The sequence below is a fragment of the Leucopleurus acutus genome (assembly GCF_964270905.1).
Source record: "Leucopleurus acutus genome assembly, chromosome: 5".
Taxonomy (NCBI): Eukaryota; Metazoa; Chordata; class Mammalia; order Artiodactyla; family Delphinidae; genus Leucopleurus; species Leucopleurus acutus.
The window spans coordinates 81,710,031-81,735,097 of NC_139147.1; the positions used below are offsets into that span (position 1 = coordinate 81,710,031).

Below are 25,067 nucleotides of genomic sequence, written 5' to 3' on the forward strand. Positions count from 1 at the left end.
GAATTATATTTGACTTCTCAGAAACCATGAAGGAAGAGTGGTGTGTGAACAATGTTGAGAGAAAAAAACCCACCAACTTAGAATTTCTGTGCCTTGCGAAATTATCCTTCAAAAGTGAACAGTGGGGCTTCCTTGGTGGCGCAGTGGTTGAGAGTCTGCCTGCTGATGCAGGGGAAGCGGGTTTGTGCCCCGGTCCGGGAAGATCCCACAGGCTGCAAAGCAGCTAGGCCCGTGAGCCATGGCCGCTGAGGCTGTGCGTCCGGAGCCTGTGCTCTGCAGTGGGAGAGGCCACAACAGTGAGAGGCCCGGGTACAGCAAAAAAAAAAAAAAAAAAAAAGTGAAGACTCAGAATCAGAATTGAAGGAATTCGTTGCTAGTACACCTGTCCTGCAAGATAAGCTCTTGAGAGAAAAGGAAAATAATACAGATTATAAACATATCTACATAAAGGAAGAGCATCAAAGAAGGATTAGTGAAGGTAAAATTTTTTATTCTTAATTGACCTAACAATTATTTTGAACAAAATGTTCACAGTGTGTTTGATTACGTATGCTTACGTATGTCATATATGTGTATATTTGTATATTCTTATATGTAAATGAATGATAGCAATGATACAAGGGATGCTAGGGAGGAACTATTATTAAAAAGGACACTACTGGTGAAGCAGTGTAGTAGCATTTTAAAGTGGATTTGGATTAGCTGTATATTGCAAACTCTAGGATAACCACTTAAAGAAAGTAAAAAAGTATAACTGATATGCTAAGAAAATGGAAATATGCTCAAAACCACAAAAAGGAGAAAGAACAAAAAATAAGGAACAAAGAACAAGTAGAACAAAAATAGAACAAACATGGTAGATATTAATCTAACTGTATCAATAATCACTTTGAATGTCAATGGTATAAATACACAAAGGAGATTATCAAAGTGAATCAAAAAAATAAAGTGGGTTTATTGTAGACAAGACACATACAGACTAAAAGTAAATGGATGAAGAAAGATATACCATGCTAATAATACTAATGAAAAGAAAGCAGGAGTACAGTGAGTCCCCTACATACGAACTTTCAAGTTATGAACTTGATGCAGATGCAAATGTGCATGCGCATGTCCAGTCACGTTAGTTCATGTGTCTAGTGTACATCGTCATGTGTGTGCATCCTCTACAAGTGGTTGTGCTTCTGTATACTTTACTGTATAGAGCACAGTATCTTTATATCAAGCCCATGGTGTCTGGAAGCAAGCGTAAAAGCAGCAGTGATACAGCTGGTACACTGCAGCCTATTGTGTTAGTTGGGTACCTAGGTTAACTTTGTTGGACTTGTGAAAAACGACTTACAGATGTGTTCTCGGAACAGAACTTGTTTGTATGTAGAGGACACTGTACTCTTATTAATTTCAGAGTAGACTTCAGAGCAAGGAAAATTACCAGGGTTAATAAAAAGAGGCATAATGATAAAGGGATCTTCAAGAAGATATAAGAATCCTTATGCACCTAACAACAGAGCGTCAAAATATGTGTAGCAAAAACTGATAGAACTGCAAGAAGAAATAGATAAATCCACTAGCTTGGATAGAAACTTCAACTCCCCTCTCAGAAGTGAACAGATCCAACAGGCAGAAGATCAGTAAGGACATAGCTGAACTCAGCACCACCAACAATCAACTGGATATAATGGACAGCTATAGATTGCTTCACCACCAACAGCAGAATACACATTTTTCTCAGGTTCACCTAGATAACATTCTGGGCCGTAAAACTAAACTAAACAAATTTAAACAAAACTACAATGCCTGCTCTCATTACCACAATGGAATTAAAGTAGAAATCAGTAACAACTGGAAAAATCCCCAAGTAATTGGAGATTAAACAACACACTTCTAAATAACAGGTCATTGTGAAAATCTCAAGAGAAATTTTAAAATATTTTGAAACGAAAATTGTGAGATGCAATGGAAACAGTGCTTAGAGGGAAATTTATAGCATTGAATGTGAATATTAGAAAAGAAGAAAGGTCTAAAATCAATTTCCTAAGCTTCCACCTTAGAAAATTAGGAAAAGGAGAGCAAGTTATATCCAAAGTAAGAGAAAAGGAAATAATAAAAATTAGAGCAGAAACCAATGAAATTGAAAACAGGAAATCAATAGAGAACAGCAAAACAAAAGCTGGCTCTTTGAAAAGTTCAATAAAATTGATGAGTTTCTAGCAAGGCTAACTTAAAAAAGAGACGGGACACAAATTACTAATATTATAAATACAAAAAGGAACATAATCTCAGACCCATGGGCATTAAAAAGGATAATCAAAGAATAGTATGAAGGACTTTATGCCCACACATTTGATAACCTAGATGAAATGGAGCAATTTCTTAACAGAAGAGAAAAATAGAAGATTTGGGCCCACAGATGGCTGGTCCACTTCTGGGGACTCTGTGTCTGAAGCCAGCACACCAAGACCACAGGTCACCATGGCCACACCATGGGTGTGTCCAAGAAGAAATTTGTGGGCATTGTCTGTTAATAGTTTATACAGTAAAAAATAATTTGCATAGGCCTGTATGAAAGAAATTGAATAACGAATAACCTTCCGAAACACTATCCAGGTGGATTCACTGATGAATTGTACCAAACATTTAAGGAAGGAATTGTACCAATTCTCTTCAAAGGAAGTACTTTGTAACTATCCTCCCTATCCTATGAGAATAGCATTACCCTAATACCAAAACCAAATACATTACAAGAAAATTACAGATCTCTCATGAACACACATGCAAAAATCTTCAACAAAATATTAGCAAATCAAATCCAACAATGTATAAAAGAATTTTACACCATGACCAAGTGGGATTTATCCCAGTTATGAAAGACTGGTTCAGAATTCAAAAATCAATTAATGTAATCCATTACATTGACAGGGTAATTGAGAAAAATCACATGATCATATGCAGAAAATGCATTTGATAAAATCTAACACTTATCCATGATAAAAACTCTCAATACGCTAAGAATAGAGGGGAACTTCCTCAGCTTGATTAAAAAAAAAAACTACAAAGACCCTTAGAGCTAACATTGTACTAGATAAACTAGAAGCTTTCCCACTAAGATCAAGAACAAGAAAAGGATGTCTCACCATTCCTTTTCACCATCATCCTCAAAGTCCTGGCTAAGGCAATAACAAAAAAAGGAAATAAAAATATACAGATTGAGAAGGAAGAAACAAAACTGGTTTTGTTCACAGATGGCATGATTGTGTAGAAAATCTTAAAGAATTGACCCCAAAAACCGTCCTGGAACTAATAAGCAGTTATAGCAAGGTTGCAGGATACAAGGTTAATAATACAAAGGCCAACACTCCTATATACCAGCAATTAACAAGTGGAATTTGAAATTAAAACTACAGTACCATTTACAGTACCACCCCAAAATTGAAATAATTAGGTATAAATCTAACAAAATACATGTAAGAACTATATGAGGAAAACTATGAAACACTGATGAACAAAATCCAAGAATAAATAGGTGTTCCATGTTCATGGAGAGGAAGACTCAATATTGTCAAGATGTCAGTTCTTTCCAAGTTGATCTATAGATGCAATGCAATCCCAATAAAAATTCCAGTAAGCTATTTCATTGATATTGACAAAATGATTCTAAAGTTTATTTGGAGAGGCAAAAGACCCAGAATGATCAACACAATATTGAAGGAAAAGAAGAAAACTGAAGGACTGATACCACGTGGCTTCAAGACTTAATAGTAATAAATACAATGTGATATTAGAGAAAGAATAGATCAATAAAACAATAGAGAACCCAGAAATAGAACGCAGAAATAGACCCATATAAATAAAGTCAACTGATCTTTAGCAAAGGTAATGCAATGGAAAAGATAGTCTTTTCAACAAATAGTGCTGAAACAACTGGATATTCACATGCAAAAAAACCCAAAAAACACGTAGACACAGACCATAAACCTTTACAAAAATTAATTCAAAATGCATCACAGACCTAAATGTAAAATAGAAAACTATAAAACTTCTAGAAGGTAGCATAGGAGAAAATTTAGATGACCTTGGATATGGTAATGACTCTTTAGAGAAAACAGTAAAGGAATAATCCATGAAAGAAATAATAACCTGGACTCATTTAAAATTTAAAACTTCTGCTTTGTGAAAGATAATGTCAAGAGAATGAGGAGGCAAGCCACACCCTGGGAGAAAATATTTGCAAAAGGCACATCTGATAAAGGAGTATTATCTAAAATATACAAAGAATTCTTAAAACTCAGCAATAAAAAAATGAACAACCGATTAACAAAGAGCTTTACCAAAGGGAAAATATACACAAGGTGAATAAACATGAAAAGATGCTCACATCGTGTGTCACCAGGGAATGCAAATTAAAACAAGATACCACTACGCATCTATTAGAATGACCAAAGAAATCCAGAACACCAACAGCATCAGGTGCTGGTGAGGATGTAATACAACAGGAAGTCTTACTGCTGGTAGGAATGCAAAATGGTAGACATTTTGGAAGACAGTTTGGCAGCCAGCGTCTTACAAAACTGAACATAATCTTGGATTGTATAATCCAGCAATCACACTCCTTGGTATTTACCTAAAGAAGTTGAAGATTTAGGTCCACTCAAACCCCTGTTTCTGGCAGTTTTGTTCATAATTCCCCACAGTGGGAAGCAACAGGTATCCTTCAGTGGGTGAATGGATAAACTGGTACATCCAGACAATGTAATTTTATTTAATATTATTTATCACTAATGAGTTATCAAGCCATGAAAAGACATGGAGGAAACATACATATTGCTAAATGAAAGAAGCCAATGTGAAAAGGCTATATGCTGTATGATTCCTACTACTAATATGACATTCTGGAAAAGGCAAAACTATGAAGACAGTAAAAATATAGTAGTTGCCAGGGGTTGGGGGCAAAGGAGAGGGATGAATAGGCTAAGCACAGAGGAGCTTTAGGGCAATGAAAGTACTCTGTATGACACTGAGGGTAAATACACGTCATTATACATTTTTTTAAACCCATAGAATGTACACCACCAAGAGTAAACTGTAATGTAAATTGTGGACCTTGGGTGATTATGATGTGGCAATGTAGGTTCATTAATTGTAACAAATGCATCACTCTGTTGGAGGATGTTGATAATGGGGGAGGCTATGCACATGTGGGGGCAGGAGGTATATGAGAAATCTCTGTACATTCCTGTCAATTTTGCTGTGAATGTAAAACTGTTCTGAAAGGATGAAGTCTTTTTTTTTTTTTTTTTTAAGTTAAACAGAGTTATACAGCCCGGCAATTCCACTCTTAGGTATTTATCCAAGATAACTGAAAACATATGTTCATACAAAATATAATATATGAATATTCATAGTAGCATTATTTATAATGTCCAACAAGTAGAAACAACCCAAATGGCCCTCCATCTGGTAAATGAATAAATAAATCTTTATAATCAATTAAAAGGAATGGAATACCAGCACATGCTATAACATTGATAATTCTTCAATACATTTTGCTAAATGAAAGAGGTGAGTCAAAAAAGAACTTATTATAGTATTTAATTCATATGAAATGTGTAGAACAGGCAATTTTATATCCAGAGAAAGTAGATCAGTGGCTTCCTAGGGCTGGGAGTTTGCAGAAGGAATGGGGAGTGACTAGTGATAGGTGTGGGATTTCCTTTAAGGATGATGAAAATATTCTAGCACTGACTGTGGTGATGATTGTATAACTTTCTGAATGTACTAAAAGTATTGAATTGTACTTTTAGGTACAATTTAGGTGGGTTAATTTTAACATAGCTGTTAAGAACTTCTAGTAATCAAAAGGCAGTATTAAGAGAGTGAAAAGGGGGGACTTCCCTGGTGGCACAATGGTTAAGAATCTGCCTGCCAATGCAGGGGACACGGGTTTGAGCCCTGGTCTGGGAAGATCCCACATGCCACGGAACAACTAAGCCCGTGCACCACAACTACTAAGCCTGAGCTCCAGAGCCCGCGTGCTGCAACTACTGAAGCCCGCACACCTAGAGCCTGTGCTCTGTAACAAGAGAGACCACCGCAATGAGGCCCACGCATCACAACGAAGAGTAGCCCCCACTCGCAGCAACTAGAGTAAAGCCCCCACACAGCAATGAAGACCCAACACAGCCAAATACATAATTTATTAATAAAAAAAGAAAGTGATTATTTCTTAGGCGGTTGTATTCCCTGGGAAGGGAAATGAGGGAGCCTTTTGTATTACTGGAATGTTCTGTATCTTGATCTGGGTGCAGTTATATGAATGTAATGATATGTAAAATTTGTCAAGCTGTATAACTGAATTCTCTATAGATTTCAGTAAGTGAGTTATACCTCAATTAAAAAGCTAAACTGGAGTGGGGGGCAATGAAGGGGTAGGAAAGTGGGAGGTACAATCTACTGGGTGTGAGATAGGCTCAAGGATGTACTGTATGGCACAGAGAATATAGCCAATATCTTGTAATAACTATAAATGGAACGTAACCCTTAAAATTCGTGTAAAAGTGTTTAAAATTTAATAAAGGTTTAAAATCATGATGGGGAGTATGGGAAATGGGACAGCCTGTTTGAGGGACCCTTGGTGGATCCTTGGTAAAGCAAAGGTTCTTCTGTCATGTCAAAATGTGTTCCTGAAAGTTTCCATTCTATGATTATAAATTGTTAAATAATGATTTGTCTTTAATTGAGACACAGCTGTGATAAAAAAAACATTTCACCTTGTTTTGACCTGCCATTAGGAATGTCTGGGGAAGAAAAGCTAAAGTGGGGGGGAATCTATATAAAAGACGAACTATACAGGGAACAGAAGAAAAATATTTTAAAATTATTACTAATAGCATCAGAGTAGTAAGATAATTACTGCATCTATGAAGTAAGAATATTACATCTAAAACCAGGAACAATCAGACAACAAGATAGAGCTCTTCAAAATTAAAAACATGGTGAGTGGAATAGAAGTTAATAAAAGGTTGAAGGGTAATGTTGAGGAAGACCTCTGAACAGTATAACAGAATACAAAAACCAAAGAGGTGGAAATTATTGATGATAAGAAAAAAATTGAACAGTATTCCAGAAGATTGGGAATCACAGAAGTTGCAGAAGGAGAGACCAGAGAATATGGAGGGAAGAAAATTATCTAAGATATAGTATAAAGAAATTTCCCAGAGCTAAAGGAAAAGTCTTCATATTGAAAAAGCCCACTCAGTACCGAAGCACAGAAATCCACGTAGAAGCTTAAAAATACTAAAAAGAGAAAAAAATCCTAAAAGGGTGGAGTGGGGCAGAAGGAGAGGGAAGGAGAGAAACAAAGGAGGACATGAGAGAGAATACACGTACCATTCAAAGATACATATAACTGAGTCAGAACGACATGGAACTTTTCAAAAACAATGCTGAATGCCAGAAAATAGTGGGTAAATGCCTTTAAATTCTGAGGAAAATTATTTTCAACATAGAATCCTACACTCATTCAAAATTAACTATGAGGATTGAATAAAGGTGTTTTCAGACATACAAAGACTCTCTTTAAAGAAAAATTTCCCTACATGACTTTTAAGGAGTCCCCTAGGAGATAGGCTTTGGCAAAATTAGGGCATAACCCAAGAAAAAGAAAGAAATGGAATCTAAGAGATTGAGGATTCCAGCCAGAAGAATGGCAAAGGGAAGCCCAGGATGACAGCTGTGTCTCCAGTCTAGAGATACCCATGTCCACTTTGGAGGGAAGTCTCCACAAAGAAAATGGAACTGTAGTTTTTGCATTCGGAAAAATCATTGAGAGATGATTTGTTATTTTTCCAAGTAATTGGGGGAAATTAGGTATATGCATATGAAAAACTTAAAAAATGAAAAGATAATTTTCAACTCCAGGATAAAAGCAAAATTTGTGGTAGATAAAAAAGCCATTCATTCAGTTCATCAAGCGGATATAACAATGTATAAATGTGCACCCAACATCAAAGCACCTAAATATACAAAGCAAATATTAACAGATCTGAAGGGAGAAATAGACAGCAATACAATAATAGCAGGGGAGGTCAATAACCCACTTTCAACAATGGATAGATTATCCAGATAGAAAATCAATAAGGAAAAGTTGGACTTGAACCACTCTTTAGACCAAATGAACATAATAGACATCCATGCAACAGCACCAGAATACATATGTTAAATCACACACAGAACGTCCTCCAGTACATAAGTCATATGTTAAGAACACAACAAATCTGAACAAATTTAAGAAGATTGGAAATTATATCAAGTATCTTTTCCAACTACAATAGGTGAAACTAAAAATCAGTAACAGGAATAAAAGTTCTCAAAATATGTAGAAATTAATACACTCCTAAACAACCAATGGATCAAATAAGAAATAAAAAGGGAATTTTAAAAAATCTTGAAACAGGGCTTCCGTGGTGGGGCAGTGGTTGAGAGTCCGCCTGCTGACGCAGGGGACATGGGTTTGTGCCCCGGTCCGGGAAGATCACACATGCCGTGGAGCGGCTGGGCCCGTGAGCCATGGCCGCTGAGCCTGCGCGTCTGGAGCCTCTGCTCTGCAACAGGAGAGGCCACAACAGTGAGAGGCCCGCGTACCGCAAAAAAAAAAAAAAAATCTTGAAACAAATGAAAGTGGAAACACAATATACCAAAACTTATGGAATGCACCATAAGCAGTTCTAAAAGGAAACTTTATAGCAATTAATGTCTACATTAAAAAGGAGAAAAATCTCGAATTAAAAAAGCAATTTTACATCTCATGGAACTAGAAAAGGAAGAACAAAGCTCAAAGTGAGCAGAAAAAAAGCAATAACAAAGATCAGTGCAGAAATAAATGAAATATGGACTACAAAGACAACAGAAAAGATCAACAAAGCTAAGAGAGAAAGGCTTTTTGAAAAGATAAACAAAATTGACAAGACTTTAGCTAGACTACCTAAGAAAAAAAGAAAAAAGACCCAAATAAAATCAGAAATGAAAGAGGAGATATTAATAACTCATACCCATGGAGATACAAAGACTCATAAGAGAATATTATGAGCATTATATACCAACAACCTGGATAACCTAGAAGAAATGGATAAATTTCTAGAAACATACAACCTACCAAGATTGAATCATGAAGAAATAGAAAACCTGAACAAACCAACAAAGAGGAGACTGATTCAGTAATCAAAGAAAAGCCCAGGGCCAGATGGTTGAATTCTACCAAATATTTAAAGAAGAATTAATGCCAATACTTCTCAAACGCTTCCAAAAAATTGAAGAGGAGGGAACATTCCCAATCTCATTTTATGAGATAAGCATCATCCTGACACCAAAGCCAGATAAGGACATTAGACAAAAAGAAAACTATAGGCCACTATCCCTGATGATTATAGATTCAAAAATTCTCAACAAAATATTAGCAAATCAAATTCAATAACACATGTAAAGGATTATACACCATGACCAACTAGGATTTATCTTGATGCAAGAATGTTTCAACATATGCAAGTCAATACATGTGATTCACCGTATTAATAGAATGAAAGTTATCATCTTATTATGATAAAAATCATATTATCATCTCAATAGATGCCGAAAAAGCCCTTCATGGTAAAAACTCTCAACAAATTGGGTATAAAAGGAATATACCTCAACACAATAAAGGCCATATATGAGAAATCCACAGCTAACTTACACTCAACAGTGAAAAACTGAAAGCTTTCCCTCTAAGATCCCCCAATCTCACCACTCTTATTCAACATCATACTGAAAGCTGTAGCCAAAGCAATTAGGCAAGAAAGAGAAATAAACGGCATACAAATTGGAAACAAAAAAGTAAAATTGTTATTATTTGCAGATGACATAATTTTATATTAAAAAAATCGTAAAGACTCAACCAAAAAAATATTGGAACTAATCAACAAATGCAGTAAATTGGCAGGATGTAAAATAAACATACAAAAATCTGTTGTACTTCTATACACTAAAAACAAACTATCTGAAAAATAAATAAAGGAAACAATTCCATTCACAATAGCATCAAAAACAATAATGATATACATAGGAAAAACTTTAAGGAAGTGAAAGATCTGTACAATGAAAACTACAAGACCTTGATAAAAGAAATTGAAGAAAACACAAACAAATGGAAAGATATTTGTGTTCATGGATTAGAAGAATTAATATTGTTAAAATGTCCATACTACCCAAAGCCAATTATATATTCAACACAATCTCTCTCAAAATTCCAAAGGTATTTTGAACAGAAATAGAAGAAAATGATCCTAAGATTTTTATGGAATCATGAAAGACCCTGAATATAGTTAAAGCAATCATGAAAAAGAAGAACAAAGCCAGAGGCATCACAGTTCCTGATTTTAAACTACAGATATTCCTCAACTTATGATGGGGTTACATCCTAATAAACCCACTGTAAGTTGAAAATATCAGAAGTTAAAAAGCATTTAATACATCTAACTTACTGAACATCACAGTTTAGCCTAGCCTACTTTAAACATGCTCAAGACACTTACACTAGCCTACAGTTTGGCAAAATCATCAAACACGGGCTTCCCTTGTGGTGCAGTGGTTAAGAATCTGCCTGCCAATGCAGGGGACATGGGTTTGAGCCCTGGTCTGGGAAGATCCCACATGCTGCGGAACAACTAAGCCCGTGCACCACAACTACTGAGCCTGAGCTCCAGAGCCTGCGAGCCACAACTACTGAGCCCATGTGCTGCAACTACTGAAGTCCACACGCCTAGAGCCCATGCTCTGCAACAAGAGAAGCCACCGCAAATGAGAAGCCTACTCATCATAACGAAGAATAGCCCCTGCCCGCTGCAACTAGAGAAAGCCCATGCGCAGCAATGAAGACCCAATGCAGACATAAATAAATAAATAGATAGATAAATATATTTTAAAAATCATCAAACACAAAGTTTATTTTGTAATAAAGTGTTAAATATCTCATGTAATTTATTGAATACTATACTGAAAGTGAAAAAGAAAATGGTTATATGGGTACAGAATGGTTGTAAGTGTATCATTTGTTTACCCTCATGATTGCATGGCTAACTGGGAGCTGTGGCTTGCTGCTGACACCCAGCACCATGAGAAAGCACTGAACTGCATATTGCTAGCCCCAGAAAAGATAAAAATTCAAAATGTGAAGTACAGTTTGTACTGAATAAGTATCGATTTTGCACTATCATAAAGTCGAAAAATTGTAAGTCAGAGACCATCTGTATAGCCCAAAGTTATAGTAATTAAAACAGTATGATACTGGCATAAAAATAGAAACATAGACCAATGACAGAATAGACTAGTAAACCCCTGCATACATGAACAATTAATATTTGACAAGGGAGCCAAGAATACTCGATGGGGAAAGAATAGCCTCTTCAACAAATGGTGCTGAGTAAGCTGGATTACCATATGCAGAAAAATTGGACCCCTATCTTACAACACTCACAAAAATTAACTCAAAATGAAATAAAGACTTAAACATAAGACCTGATACCCTAAAACTCCTAGAAGAAAACATAGGGAAGAAGCTCCTTGATATTGGTCTTGGCAGTGATCTTTTTGGATTTGACAACAAAAGCATAGGTAACAAAAGCAAAAGTCAACAAGTAGGACTACATCCAAGCAAAAAGCTTCTGCACAGCAAAAGAAACAATAAAAAAATGAAAAGGCAACCCACAGAATGGGAGAAAGTATTTGCAAGCCATATATTCCATAGGGGTTAATATCCAAAATATATAAGGAACTCATACAAATTAATAGCAGAAAAACAAATAACCTGATTTTAAAATGGGCAAAGGACTTGAATAGACATTTCTTCAAAGAAGACCACAAATGGCAAACGGGTACATGAAAAGGTGCTCAACATCTCTAGACATCCAGAAAATGCAAATCAAAACCACAATTAGATATCATATCACATTTGTTAGGATGGCTGTTATCAAAAAATCAAGAAATAACAAAGTGTTGGTGAGGATGTGGAGAACAGGGAACCCTTATGCACCGTTGGTAGTAATGTAAATTGGTGCAGCCACTATGGAAATCAGTGTAGAGGTTCCTCAAAATAATTAAAAATAGGACTTCCCTAAGTGGCACAGTGGGTAAGAATCCGGCTGCCAATGCAGGGGACATGGGTTCGAGCCCTAGTCCGGGAAGATCCCACATGCCATGGAGCAACTAAGCCTGTGCGCCACAACTCCTGAGTCTATGCTCTACAGCCCATGAGCCACAACTACTGAAGCCTGCACGCCTAGAGCCCATGCTTTGCAACAAAGAGAAGCCACCGCAATGAGAAGCCCGTGTACCGCAACGAAGAGTAGCCCCCGCTCACCACAGCTAGAGAAAGCCCATGTGCAGCAACAAAGACCCAATGCAGCCAAAAATAAGTAACTAAATAAATAAATTTATTTTAAAAAATTAAAAATAGAACTGCCCATATGATCCAGCAATCCTACTCCCGGGTATTTATCCAAAGGACATAAAATCACCACTTCAAAGAGATACCTTCACACCCATGTTAACTGCAGCATTATTCATAGCAGCCAAGATATGGAAACAATCTAAGTTTCCATCAACAGATGAATGGGTAAAGAAAATGTGGCATATGTAATGGAATATTATCCAGCCATAAAAAAGAAGGAAATCCTGCCATTTGTGACAACATTGATAAGCCCAGAGGACACTATGCTAAGAGAAATAAACTAGACATAGACAAATACTGCATGGCATCACTTACACATGAAATCTTCAAGTGTTCAACTTAGAGTAACATAGTAATAGAGAATAAAATTGTGATTATCTGTGGGTGGGCGATGGGGAGAAAGGGGGGATGTTGGTCAAAGGGTACAAACTTTCAAACACAAGATGAATAAGTTCTGAAGACCTAATGAACAGCATGGTAACTATAGTTAACAATGTACTATAGGGGCTTCCCTGGTGGCGCAGTGGTTGAGAGTCCGCCTGCCGATGCAGGGGACACGGGTTCATGCCCCGGTCCGGGAGGATCCCACATGCCGCGGAGCGGCTGGGCCTGTGGGCCATGGCCGCGGGGCCTGTGCGTCCGGAGCCTGTGCTCCGCGGCGGGAGGGGCCACAGCAGTGAGAGGTCCACGTGCCACAAAAAAAAAAAAAAAGAAAAAAGTACTATATACTTGAAATTTGCTAAAAGAGTAGATCTCAAGTGCTCTCACCAAAATTAAATAAATAAATAAAGGTAACTGTATGAGATGATGCATATGTTAACTAGCTTGATTGTGGTAATCATTTCAAAATGAATACGTATATCGAATCATCATGTTGTACACCTTAAATATATACAATATTTATTTGTCAATCGTACCTCAGATAGACTGGAAACAATCAGGACAATGAATAAACTCATTCATAATATATTATAGCACTTGGCTCAGAAGTGAACAATACTGACATAGTCAAAATAAGAAAAACACTGCATATTAATACACTGAAAATTGTGATATACTGAGAGGATGGGGAGGAGGAAAAGGGTGTGTGTATGAGAAAAGGGTGCTAAGATCTCAACTTCCATACCAAGAAATGGATAATGTCTAAAACTGAGAAAGTAAGAAATAAAAATATAAGCATAATATTTAGAATAGTGGTAGATACTAGAAGGAATACTTGAATAAAAGGCAGAAGGGGTGTTGGTAGTTGTCTCTGGGGAAAAGAACTGAGAGAGGAAGAAAGGGAGAGACTCTTGTGTTTTTAGTTACAAATTTTTTAGTTTCATGTGGTTTTTAAATGATTTTGACAAAAATATCTTTTATAAAATAAATTATAAACAAATTAATTCTGTTCTCCCCTTATTTACTTATTAACGGGAATTCCATACATTCCAACTGAAGGAACTGATTTCACTGAATGATACAGAAATTTATTATGCCCGGCTTGAAGTAAAAAGAAAAATAAATGTGCAAAAAAGTGTGTGTGTGGGCTTCCCTGGTGGCACAGTGGTTGAGAGTCCGCCTGCCGATGCAGGGGACACGGGTTCGTTCCCCGGTCCGGGAAGATCCCATATGTCGCGGAGCGGCTGGGCCTGTAAGCCATGGCGCGTCCGGAGCCTGTGCTCCGCAACGGGAGAGGCCACAACAGTGAGAGGCCACGTACCGCTAAAAAAAAAAAAAAAAAGTGTGTGTGTGTGTGGTTGTGTGCTAATGTAGACATGCTTTTCATTACTTTTTCTGATTAAATTTTTCCTTCACCTTTAAATAAGTTAGTTAATGCTTCTGAATTTCATGTCATCTGGGAACTTTGAAAGCAGGCTCTTCTGTTTGATGCCCCTTTTGTTTCTGTTTAGAACTTCTGGCTCAGCTGTGTGGCATTTCAGGAAATTTAATCACTCTGCTAGTGATCAAAACTGACCTGTTGGGAAATCAAGAAATGGACAGAGGAGGGGCTTGTTATAGCTCAAAAGAACAATGAAAAAGAAAATGAAACTCTACTTAATAAGCAAAGGTTATGAGAAAATAAAACTCATTCTGGAGACTCCAGCTATGTTTATGAGCTGTGGTCTTGCTAGTGATTACAGGGATTGGCTTGTTCTTGGGAACTTACTTGAACCAAAAGTGTGGAATTACAGATTAAACTAGAGAATACAAATGTTATGTTGTATACAGAGTCGTTCCACGAGCAGTGTATTTCTGTTGTTTTAATGGTGTGATAAAATGAAACAAAAAATTAATTTCTCTTACAGTCATTTATTCAGTAAACAGTTGTGTTAAATATTTCACTAGGCACTGAGAGTGAGAGTAAGAGGAGAGGCAAATGGATGGATATAAAGAGAAATTGGCATATGCATGTCTCTGACTTCCATAGAGGAAACAAGACAGGTACTGAAATAAACATAGCACATGTAGAAAACAATAAAGGAGGCACGGATAAATGCTGAAAGAAGCAGCCATCATTTTGAATTGGGGGAATCAGGCCTGGTATGAGGAAAGAGATGCCACTTGAGCCTGTGCCTTGGAGGATGGTTACAGCATGTGGGCTGAACCTCATAAAAAGGAGTCGCATAGGGAAGGAATTACAGATATTTCTGACCCTTATTAAGGAATTAATAATATTCACAGAGTTAATGGTCCAGCGTGAATCTGAGCACTAGAATCAATTTTCTTGAGACACTCATTTCCATCCAGGAGAAAGCAGGAGGGTATCCAGCAGCCACTCTCTAACTGGAAACTGCTAACACCAGGCACCAGTAGGCCTGCTGACTCAGGGCAATGGGAACAGCCAAACCCTCATCACCCCTCGACATATGAGTCTTTACTACAGCTGTTGGAACAAGGCCAGCCTTACAAATTGCCTTTCATGCCACTTGCCAAGAGTGAGTGTTCACTAATTTTTTTTCCCCTGGGCAGAGGAATAAATGACAGTGATTTTCTTGACTTTCTCTCCTGAGGGAAGATTAGTTCAAAATGCAGAGTCTGCTAAACTTTGTGCATTTCTGTACAGGCCCAAGACTACATGTTATATAAATATAATTATGTTTGTGGGTTTGCCTATTTATTATCACATCATTTAAAAACAACTACATGGATGAAATTTAGTCAAGTTGAAAAGCAGTGAAAACAACATATTTGCTAAGATACGAATTTAAATATATATTTACCTTTGTATCTTTGTGTGTTTATATATATACATATATGTATATGAAGCAAAATGATAAAATCAAGCATTAGGATAATAAACACAATGTTCAAGATAGTGGTTAACTCTGCAGGGGAGAAAAGGATACACAGGGAGCTTCTGGTTATATTTGTATTGTCTTATTTTGTAATCTGAATGATAACCATAAGGGCATTCCGTATATTATTCTCTATACTTATCTTTGCGTGCCTGAAATATTTAATAATATAACTTTGGCTCAAAAGTCTCTATTTTGTCTTTTTTTTTTTTTTTTTTTTGCTGTACGCGGGCCTCTCACTGTTGTGGTCTCTCCCGTTGCGGAGCACAGGCTCCGGACGCGCAGGCTCAGCGGCCATGGCTCACGGGCCCAGCCGCTCCGCGGCATGTGGGATCTTCCCAGACTGGGGCACGTGCCCGTGTCCTCCGCATCGGCAGGCGGACTCTCAACCACTGCGCCACGAGGGAAGCCCTATTTTTGTCTTTTTATGAGTTTTATTGAGGTATAATTTACATACAATAAAATTTACCAATTTTTGGTACACAAATCATGACAAAACATTTCCATTATCTCTCAAAATTAAAATATAAAATCAGCTGAGAGGCAAAGATTAATGTTTTTATTTATTATATTTATATTATATTTCAAGGATTTATGACAGAAACTGATATTCAACCAGTCCCCCCACTCTAAACAACTAAAAAACTGAACAAAACACATGAAATAACTGTTTTCAGATATTGCATAACAGGCAATACAGGACTGTGATATTCCTTAAGAGAAGGGAAAAAAAATAAGGTGAGCCCCATATGGCCTCCCTTTTTATCTGTCATTAAATTCTGGACTGTGGTGTAAGGAAGAGTAGTCTAAATAGAGCACAGCAGTCTCCCTGACTTAATAAGACAGAAATCAGAGTTCAGGAACACTTAGTTATCTGGAATGTGTGGGGAAAAGTACCAAAGGTAAAGGAGTGATGCCAAAAGCTGCTCCAGAAATCCACATAGGACCCTCTTGAGTCTTTGGCCAAATACCAAACTGTACATGCACAGGACAAGACTCCAAGAGGACAAAGAACAATTATCAGGGAAAGAACAGCTTTCAGATACCTGTAAGCTAAATAATTATTGAACTGATACAAGGCTAGGATATATTCAAATTTAAACCAGCCAGAGTTAAAACACTTTACAAAAAATGATGCTTCAATAGAGGCTTCAGAAAGATCCCATCTTAGGAAAAGGACTAATCTAGCCCTCAAGTAAAGGTTTCTCTAGACCCACGCTACCTAACAAAACTTAAAAACAAGTCTCAAAAGGGTTAAGCTAATTCCCAAGCAAATTAGCTCCATGACCAAAGAAAATCCCAAACTCTATTACGGAAGTTTAAAAAAAACCCTAGGCACTCAACAATGCATTCATAATGTCCAGCATATAATAAAAGGTTACTAGATATGTGAAGGAGCAGGAAAGTATGATCTGTAACCCAAAGAAAAATTAGTCAATAGAAATACACCCCCAAATGATGGAAATTATGTTATTATCAACAAAGACTTAAAACAGTATTATAAACTGTTGTATTATATTTATTAAACTATTATAACATGTCAACTATTTTAAGAAACAGATTAACACAACAAAGGAACGATTAGGAAATCTCCAAAGTGCAAAAAAGAACCAAATAAAAATCCTGGAATCCAAAAATAAAATATATGAATTGAAAATTTCATTGGATAGGTTTAACAGCAGTGACACAGAGAAGAAGGAGCAATGAACTTGAAGAGATGGTAACAGAAAGTATATAAACTGAAGCATACAGAGGGAAAAAGCCTAGAAAATTGTTAACGAATTCTCACTGATCTATTGGAAAATATCAGGCCATCTATTACATGTGAGATTCAAGCACTAGAAGGAGAGGTAAGAAATTGAGGCAAAAATATTTGAATAATGGTTGCAATATGACACTTGAATAATGATCAAAATTTTTTCAAATTTTCCAAAATATAAACTCACAGACCCAAGAATCTCAAAGAACTCCAAGGAGTATAAAAAAGGAAAACACACTGAAGAACATCATAATCAAATTTCTGAAAACCAATGAAAAAAGTCTTAAAAGTAGCCAGAGGGAAAATATATGTATTACATAGGGGAATAATGATAAGTATAACTTCTGGCTTTTCATCAGAAATAAGGTAAGGCAGAAAAATCATTTAAAGTATTGTAAGAAAAATACACTCTGTCAAACCAGAATCTACATTAAGCAAAAATACTGTTTAAAAATGAAGGTGAAATAAAGGCAAACAAAGCTCAGAAAATTCATTGCCAGGAGACATGCTCTTTAAGAAATTTTAGAGTCCAGGCTGAAAGAAAATGTTGCCAAGTGGAAGCATAAATGAGTAAATGAAGGAATAAAAACTGAAAAGTACTAGAAATGGTAAATATGGAAGTAAAATTAAAAGACTGTTTCCTTCATTTCTTAATTTCTTTAAAACATAGTTTGAAGAAACAAAATAACAATGTATTGCAGGGTTTATGATGCATGTAGAAGTTAAATGTATGTAAACAACAGCAGAAAGGATAGAGGGGAATGGAAATATACTATTATAATTTTCTTAAATTATATGTGAATTTGTATTATTTGAAAGTAGATTATGATGAGTCAAAGATTAACACTGTAAATCCTAGAGGAACCATTAACAATATAAGACAAAGAATATGTATATAGCTAATAAGCAAATAATAAAGTTGAATACTGGAAAACACTCAAATAATCCAAAAGAAGGCAGGGAAGAAGGAGGAGAAAAACAAAGAACATAAAAAAGAAACAGAAAAAAATTAGCAAGATGGTGGACTTAGAACTAGCCATACCTAAACTTACATTAAATGTAAATTGATTAAATAATCTAATTAAATGATAGAGGTTGTCAAACTAGATTTTTTTAAAAAGCAAGAACCAAATATATGCTGTCTAAGAGATTCACATTAAATAAATGACCCAGAGAGATTAAAAGTATAGATAGAAAGGATAGAAAAATATACACCATGCAAAGCCTAATCTTATTAAAATTTATGCAAATACTAATAGTCTTATGCTAACACATATTCTTATGAAAGCTGGGATGGCTATGTTAATATCAAACAACAGATTTCAGGACAGGGAGCTTACCAGAGATAAAAAGGTAAATTTTCTAATGATAAAAGGATCACTTCATCAAGAAGACATATAATCATAATGTGTGTGTAATTAATAACAGCTTCAACAAATACACACAAAAAAACCAAAAGAAAAATAAAACCAAAAGAACCAAAAGAAAAAATAAAAATTCATAATTATATTTGGAGATTTCAACACTCCTCTCTCAAAAACAGAACAAATACATAGAAAATCAGTAAGAGTAAAAAGATTTGAACAATAGTATGAACCAACTCAATCTTTTGACATTTATAGAACACTGCATTGAACAACTGCAGAATATATTCTTTCCATGTGCACGTGGAACATTCATCATGAATAAGCCATAGAATAAGGCACAATAAATTCAAAAAGTAGAAATGATATAGACTATGTTCTCTGACTACAATTTAAATAAAATAGAATTAAACAAAAAGAAGATCTCCAAGTATTTGGAAATTAAACAACATGCTTAATTAACCATGGATCAAAGAAAAATTACAAGGAAAACTTAGAAAATCTCAAACTTAATGATGATACATTATATCAAAATTTGTGGGATTCAACTAAAGCAGTGATTAGGAGGAAATTTAAAAATTAAATGATTTATACTAAAAAAGAAGATTTAAAATCAATAACTTAAGGGGACTTCCCTGGTGGTCCAGTGCCTAAGCCTACGTGCTCCCAATGCAGGGGACCTGGGTTCAATCCCTGGTCAGGAAACTAGATCCCACATGCCGCACTAAGAGTTCGCATGCTGCAACTAAAGATCCCACACTTATGGTAAACTTACGTTTACCATAGGGGAAACACGGTAGGGGAGGGATAAATTAAGAGTTTGGGATTAGCAGATACAAACTACTATGTATAAAATACATAAACAACAAGGTCCTACTGCATAGCACAGGGAACTATATTCAGTATCATGTAATAAACCATAATAAAAAAGAATAACGGAATCACTTTGCTGTACACCATAAACTAACACAACATTGTAAATCAACTATACTTCAATTTAAAAAAAATAGAATAGCAATGCTTTCAGAAGTGAACCACGAGGCAGACCACTGCTTAGGAATAAAAGTGGTCCCTGGGTGGTGCATTTGAGGGATTGTTCCAAACAGTACTGCAAAAACTCTGAAATATAAACTTACATCGCACCACAGAAGGTAGGTTCAAACTTGTAGGCTGAAATAACCAAGTTGATTTTCTGCTAAAATAAATAATAATAAAATAATAAAAATATAAATAAAAAATAAAATTCTCCAGGGACTTCCCTGGCAGTCCAGTGGTTAAGACTCCGTGCTTCCACTGCAGGGGTTTGCCGGTTCCATCCCTGGTCGGGGAACTAAGATCCCACATGCCATGTGGCGCAGCCAAAAAAATAAAAATAAAAATAAAATAAAATTCTCCATAGGTTTTAAATAAGTCACAGAGTCTCATAATATAGAAAATGTCTAGGATACAATCTAAGATTATTCAACATAGAAAAATCAGAAAAATCTCAACAGTTCATCTGGGTAAAGACAACCAATGGAAGCCAACTCTGACAGGACACAGATGTTATAGGTATCAGACAAATGGTTTTAAGCAACTATTTTAACCATACTCCAAGAAGTAGGATGAACATCATTGAAAAAAAAAAGGAAAGTCTCAGTAGAGAAATAGAATAAAAATGAACCCAATGGAAATTTTAGAACTGAAAAATACAATAACCAAAATTTTAAAAATTCATTAGATGGATTCAGTCACAAAATGGAGATGACAGAGGAAAGAGTCAATGAACTTGAAAACTGATCAATAGTAGCTGTGCAATCTGAACCACAGAGAAACAAAACATTGCGGGGGGGGAGTGTATGGAAAGGAATAGAGCCATAGGGAACCTATGGGAAAATACAAAAACATCTAACATTTGCCTCAATGGAATCTCAGAAGGATATTTGTGTCACAAAAGTAAATTTGAGGAAAAAATGGCTGAAAATTTCCCAAACTTGGTGAAAAGCATAAATGTACAGATCAAGAAACTCTATCAACCTCAAAGGGTAAACTCAAAGAAACCCACGCCCAGACACATTATAATCAAACTACTGAAAACGAAACACAAATTAAAAATCTTAAAAGCTATTAGAGAAAAACAATGCATTACATACAGGAGAATAATGATTGGAATAACTTCAGATTTCTTATCAGAAACCATGGAGGGGGACTTCCCTGGTGGCGCAGTGCCTGCCAATGCAGGGGACATGGGTTCAATCCCTGGTCCACGAAGATCCCACATGCCGCGGAGCAACTAAACCCGTGCACCACAACTACTAAGCCTGTGCTCTAGAGCCCGCAAGCCACAACTACTGAGCCCACGTGCCACAACTACTGAAGTCCGCGCGCCCAGAGCCTGTGCTCCACAACAAGAGAAGCCACTGCAATGAGAAGCCTGCACACTGCAACAAAGAGTAGCCCCCACTGGCTGCAACTAGAGAAAGCCTGTATGCAGCAATGAAGACCCAACGCAGCCAAAAATAAATAAATAAAATAAAATAAATTTTAAAAAAAAGAAACCATGGAGGTCAGAAGTCACTGAAACAAAGACTTTACTGTGCTGAAAGAAAAGAACTATCAACCTAAATTTCTATATCCAGTGGAAATACCCTTCAGGAATAAAAGTGAAATTCATTGGTGAAAGAAAAATAAAATCTGTTGCCGTCAGATTTTCTCTAAAAGAAATGCTAGAGGAAGTTCTTCAGGTGTAAGGAAGATAATACTAGATGGAAATTTGAAATTTCAGGAATGGAGAAAGAATGATAGAAATGTAAGTCTGGATAAATATGGTAGACTATTTTCTCCCCTTAACTTTGTTAAAGTATGTATGATAGTTGGAAGAAAAAATTATAATACTGTTGTATGGGTACATATGTACCTATTAAGCAAAAAAATACAAACTAATAAAGATCACTACATATTATTACCCCTGTTTACAGTGAGGAAACTGAGATTCAAGGACACATATGTAAAACTCATAAAAGTAGATATTTGAACTGAGCTCTATCTGATACCATAATCTTTGCTCTTAAAAATCAGCTGGAAATAAGCAGGGCTTAGCAGGGAGGGGCTTACCTGAGGGAGAACCTGGCTTGTGCATGACTAGTCATCTGTACAAACCACTGTATCCAGGAGGGTGAGCTAACTGGAACTGTAGGTCCATCAGACACAAGGGTCCTATGTTGTGTTGGGGTGTAGAAGCAGGAGTCTTGGCAATGGGACTGATGCTCAGAGTAGGGGCTAGCAGCACCATGGTTATGGGAGGTTCACTGAGTTGGAACCAAACTCAAGACAGTAGTTAGAGGTGTGCAGAACAGAGTCAGACCTGTGGGCAGGAGCTAGTAAGAACAATGAAGAGGTCAGTGGCCCAGCCATGCCAGCCCAAGGCTTCTACCCCAATAGGAGCACAAATAAGGACACCAATGCCCAGGATACAATTTAAGATCTATCCCAGAGGGTAATGCTCACACCCTTTATGCAATCATTTCCGTCTTGGGAATCAATCTCCAAAACAAACTGATCTGCCTTTACCAAAACAAACTGATCTGCCTTTACCAAAACAGGTTTTTATTACAAATTTATAATAGCAAAAAGTAAAAACAAGGTCCTACTGTATAGCACAGGGAACTATATTCAATATCCTGTGATAAAACATAATGGAAAAGAATATGAAAAAAGTGTATATATATGTATAACTGAGTCACTTTGCTGTAACAGCAGTAATTAACACAACATTGTAATTCAACTATACTTCAATAAAAAATAAATTTAAAAAAAATAGCAAAAAGTTGGAGACAATGGAAATATCCAATAACAGAGGAATGAGTTAAACAAATTCTAGGACATTCATGATGGATGATTATGCAGCCATTCAAAAGGAATTTTTTGAAGAATGTTGGAAATGTCTATAATATAATGTTAAGTGAAAAATTCAGGATATCAAGTCATAAATAGAATATGCCCGAGGTTTCTGCAACTGATTGTGGTTTTGCCAAAATTTTACAGTCCTGACCACCTAGAACCAACTTCCAAGAGGAGAGATATCGGGACTTCTCCGGCAGTCCAGTGGTTAGGGCTCTGCGCTCCCACTGCAGGGGCAAGGGTTCAATCCCTGGTCTGGGAACTAAAATCTCCCATGCTGTGTGGTGCAGGCAAAAAATAAAAATAAAAAATAAAAAAATAAACAAGAGGAAAGATATCTAAGATTCATTACAATGTTTTAGGAACTAAAACAAACAAACAAAATCAATTCACTTCCACCTGGATCTTTGCCCACGAAAGCCCAAACAAGCTTCCTTAAGAGAAATTGATACTTTCAACACTGATGTTTATCCTGAATAAAAGGATCCCAGCCTGGGCACCTCACTCGTGTTTCTTCTCAGGTTTAGCTGAAGTCAACTTGCCCCAAGAGGACTTACTATCAAGGCAGCCTCACAGATGTGGAAAGACAACATTAGGGAGCCCCGTACTGTCTGGCCTGGAGAGTGGATATTGTTGCCCAGAGCAGAAGGGATAAACTTGGAGGTTTCGGCTTGACAGCCTAAGTGGGACCTCTTTTTTAAGACGTTTGCTTCCACACCCTCCACACATCAGTCAGCAAATATCGTTAGTACTGCCATCCTCAGAGATCTATGTATGTTAGGGTGCTGGGCAGCAAATCCTGCTCAGGAATTTTATAGCCATCCTTCTTCAGCTGTGGCCTTCAGGACAACCAAGAAATTGCAACCAGCAGACATGTAGATGGAGGTGCGTCTGCTAAGTCCAGAGCTGCCTGGTGCCTGCTCCTAAGGTGCCAAAAGCGGGTAGCCTGTTCCAGTGGAACAGTTGGCTGCGGTCTTCTCAGGTAAGCTCACCCTTATGCTGGGTTCTGCAATGGCATTACTCAAGTAGACACTTCAGACCATCCAAACCCTAACTGTGGACATGGTGACATACGTTGGACACACATTTAACACAACACTTTCTAAAAAAACAAGAATCGCAGCACTCGCCAGCACCTGAAAGTTCACTCACTCTACCTGCTCCAACCCCACACACCTTCCTAATACAAAATCATGATAGACTCCATCAGTTCTGTCTTCTTCCCATTGCCACAGCTCAACTTAGTCTAGAATGGCAGTTCTAATAGTATTTGCTGCCTAGAATGTTTTACTGATATAGATTTCTTTAAATTTTTAAAAATTGGGGTATAAAATACTACCTACAATAGTGTACAAGTACACTTATCTTCAGTGATAAGTGTACAATAGTGTACACTTCAGTGAATTTGTGCCTATCTATACACTCATGTGACTCCCACCCAGATCAATGTAGAACATTTATAGCACTCCAGAAGACTCTTCTATACTTTCTAGTCAACACAGATGTTGCCACTCCTCTGACTCTCATCACTATAGTCATCCCGTTTTGTACGCCAGATCTGGCTTCTTCTGCTCAATCTATTGGTGAGATTCAGCTATGTTGTTGCATGTACAGTAGTTCATTCTTTTTTGTTACTGTGTAGTATTCCATTTTGTGTATATACTACAATTTATTTGCCCATTCATCTTTTGATGAATATGTGGGCTGTTACCAGTTTGAAGCTACTATGAATGAGAATCCTATGATGATTCTTGAATACGAATATACTGCTTGGTGAACATTTGTGCTTATTTCACTTGGAGCAAAATTACTGGGTTATAAGATATACATGTATTTAGCTTTAGTAGATCTTGCAAAACAGTTTTCCAAAGTAGTTGAATCAATGTAAACTCTTACTAGCAATATATAAGAGTTCCAGTTGCTCCATATTTTCACCAATATTTGGTATTATGATGGGTGTACGGTGGTACACCATTGTGGTTTTAGTTCGTATTTCCCCTAATGCTGATTGGCCATTTGGATATCTTATGAGAGTGCCTATTTCAGTGTTTCATTCATTTTTAAACTGTGTTGTATTGCAGTTTTCTTATTGATTTTTTTGGAGTCCTTTATATATTCAGACTATGAACCTATGTTAGACTGTGCTATTGTCAAGTTGGTTAAACTAGCAACTGTGATTCTTAGAATCCTCTTCCTTGTATGGTTCCAAGTTAGAACTGTCCCAAAGAAGAAACTCCACAATATTTGGAAGATGGAGATGAATCAGCAGCCACTTATCAGTGATGAGACACAGGGATTAGGGACAGTGA

General features: G+C 36.6%; 1 long non-coding RNA gene across 1 annotated transcript in view; it reads right to left on the reverse strand.

The window, feature by feature from the left end:
• The window catches only part of LOC309962629, a 742,666-nt gene that overhangs the window by 591,593 nt on the left and 126,006 nt on the right, over positions 1-25,067 (reverse strand). The gene's annotated exons all lie outside the window — the stretch shown is intronic.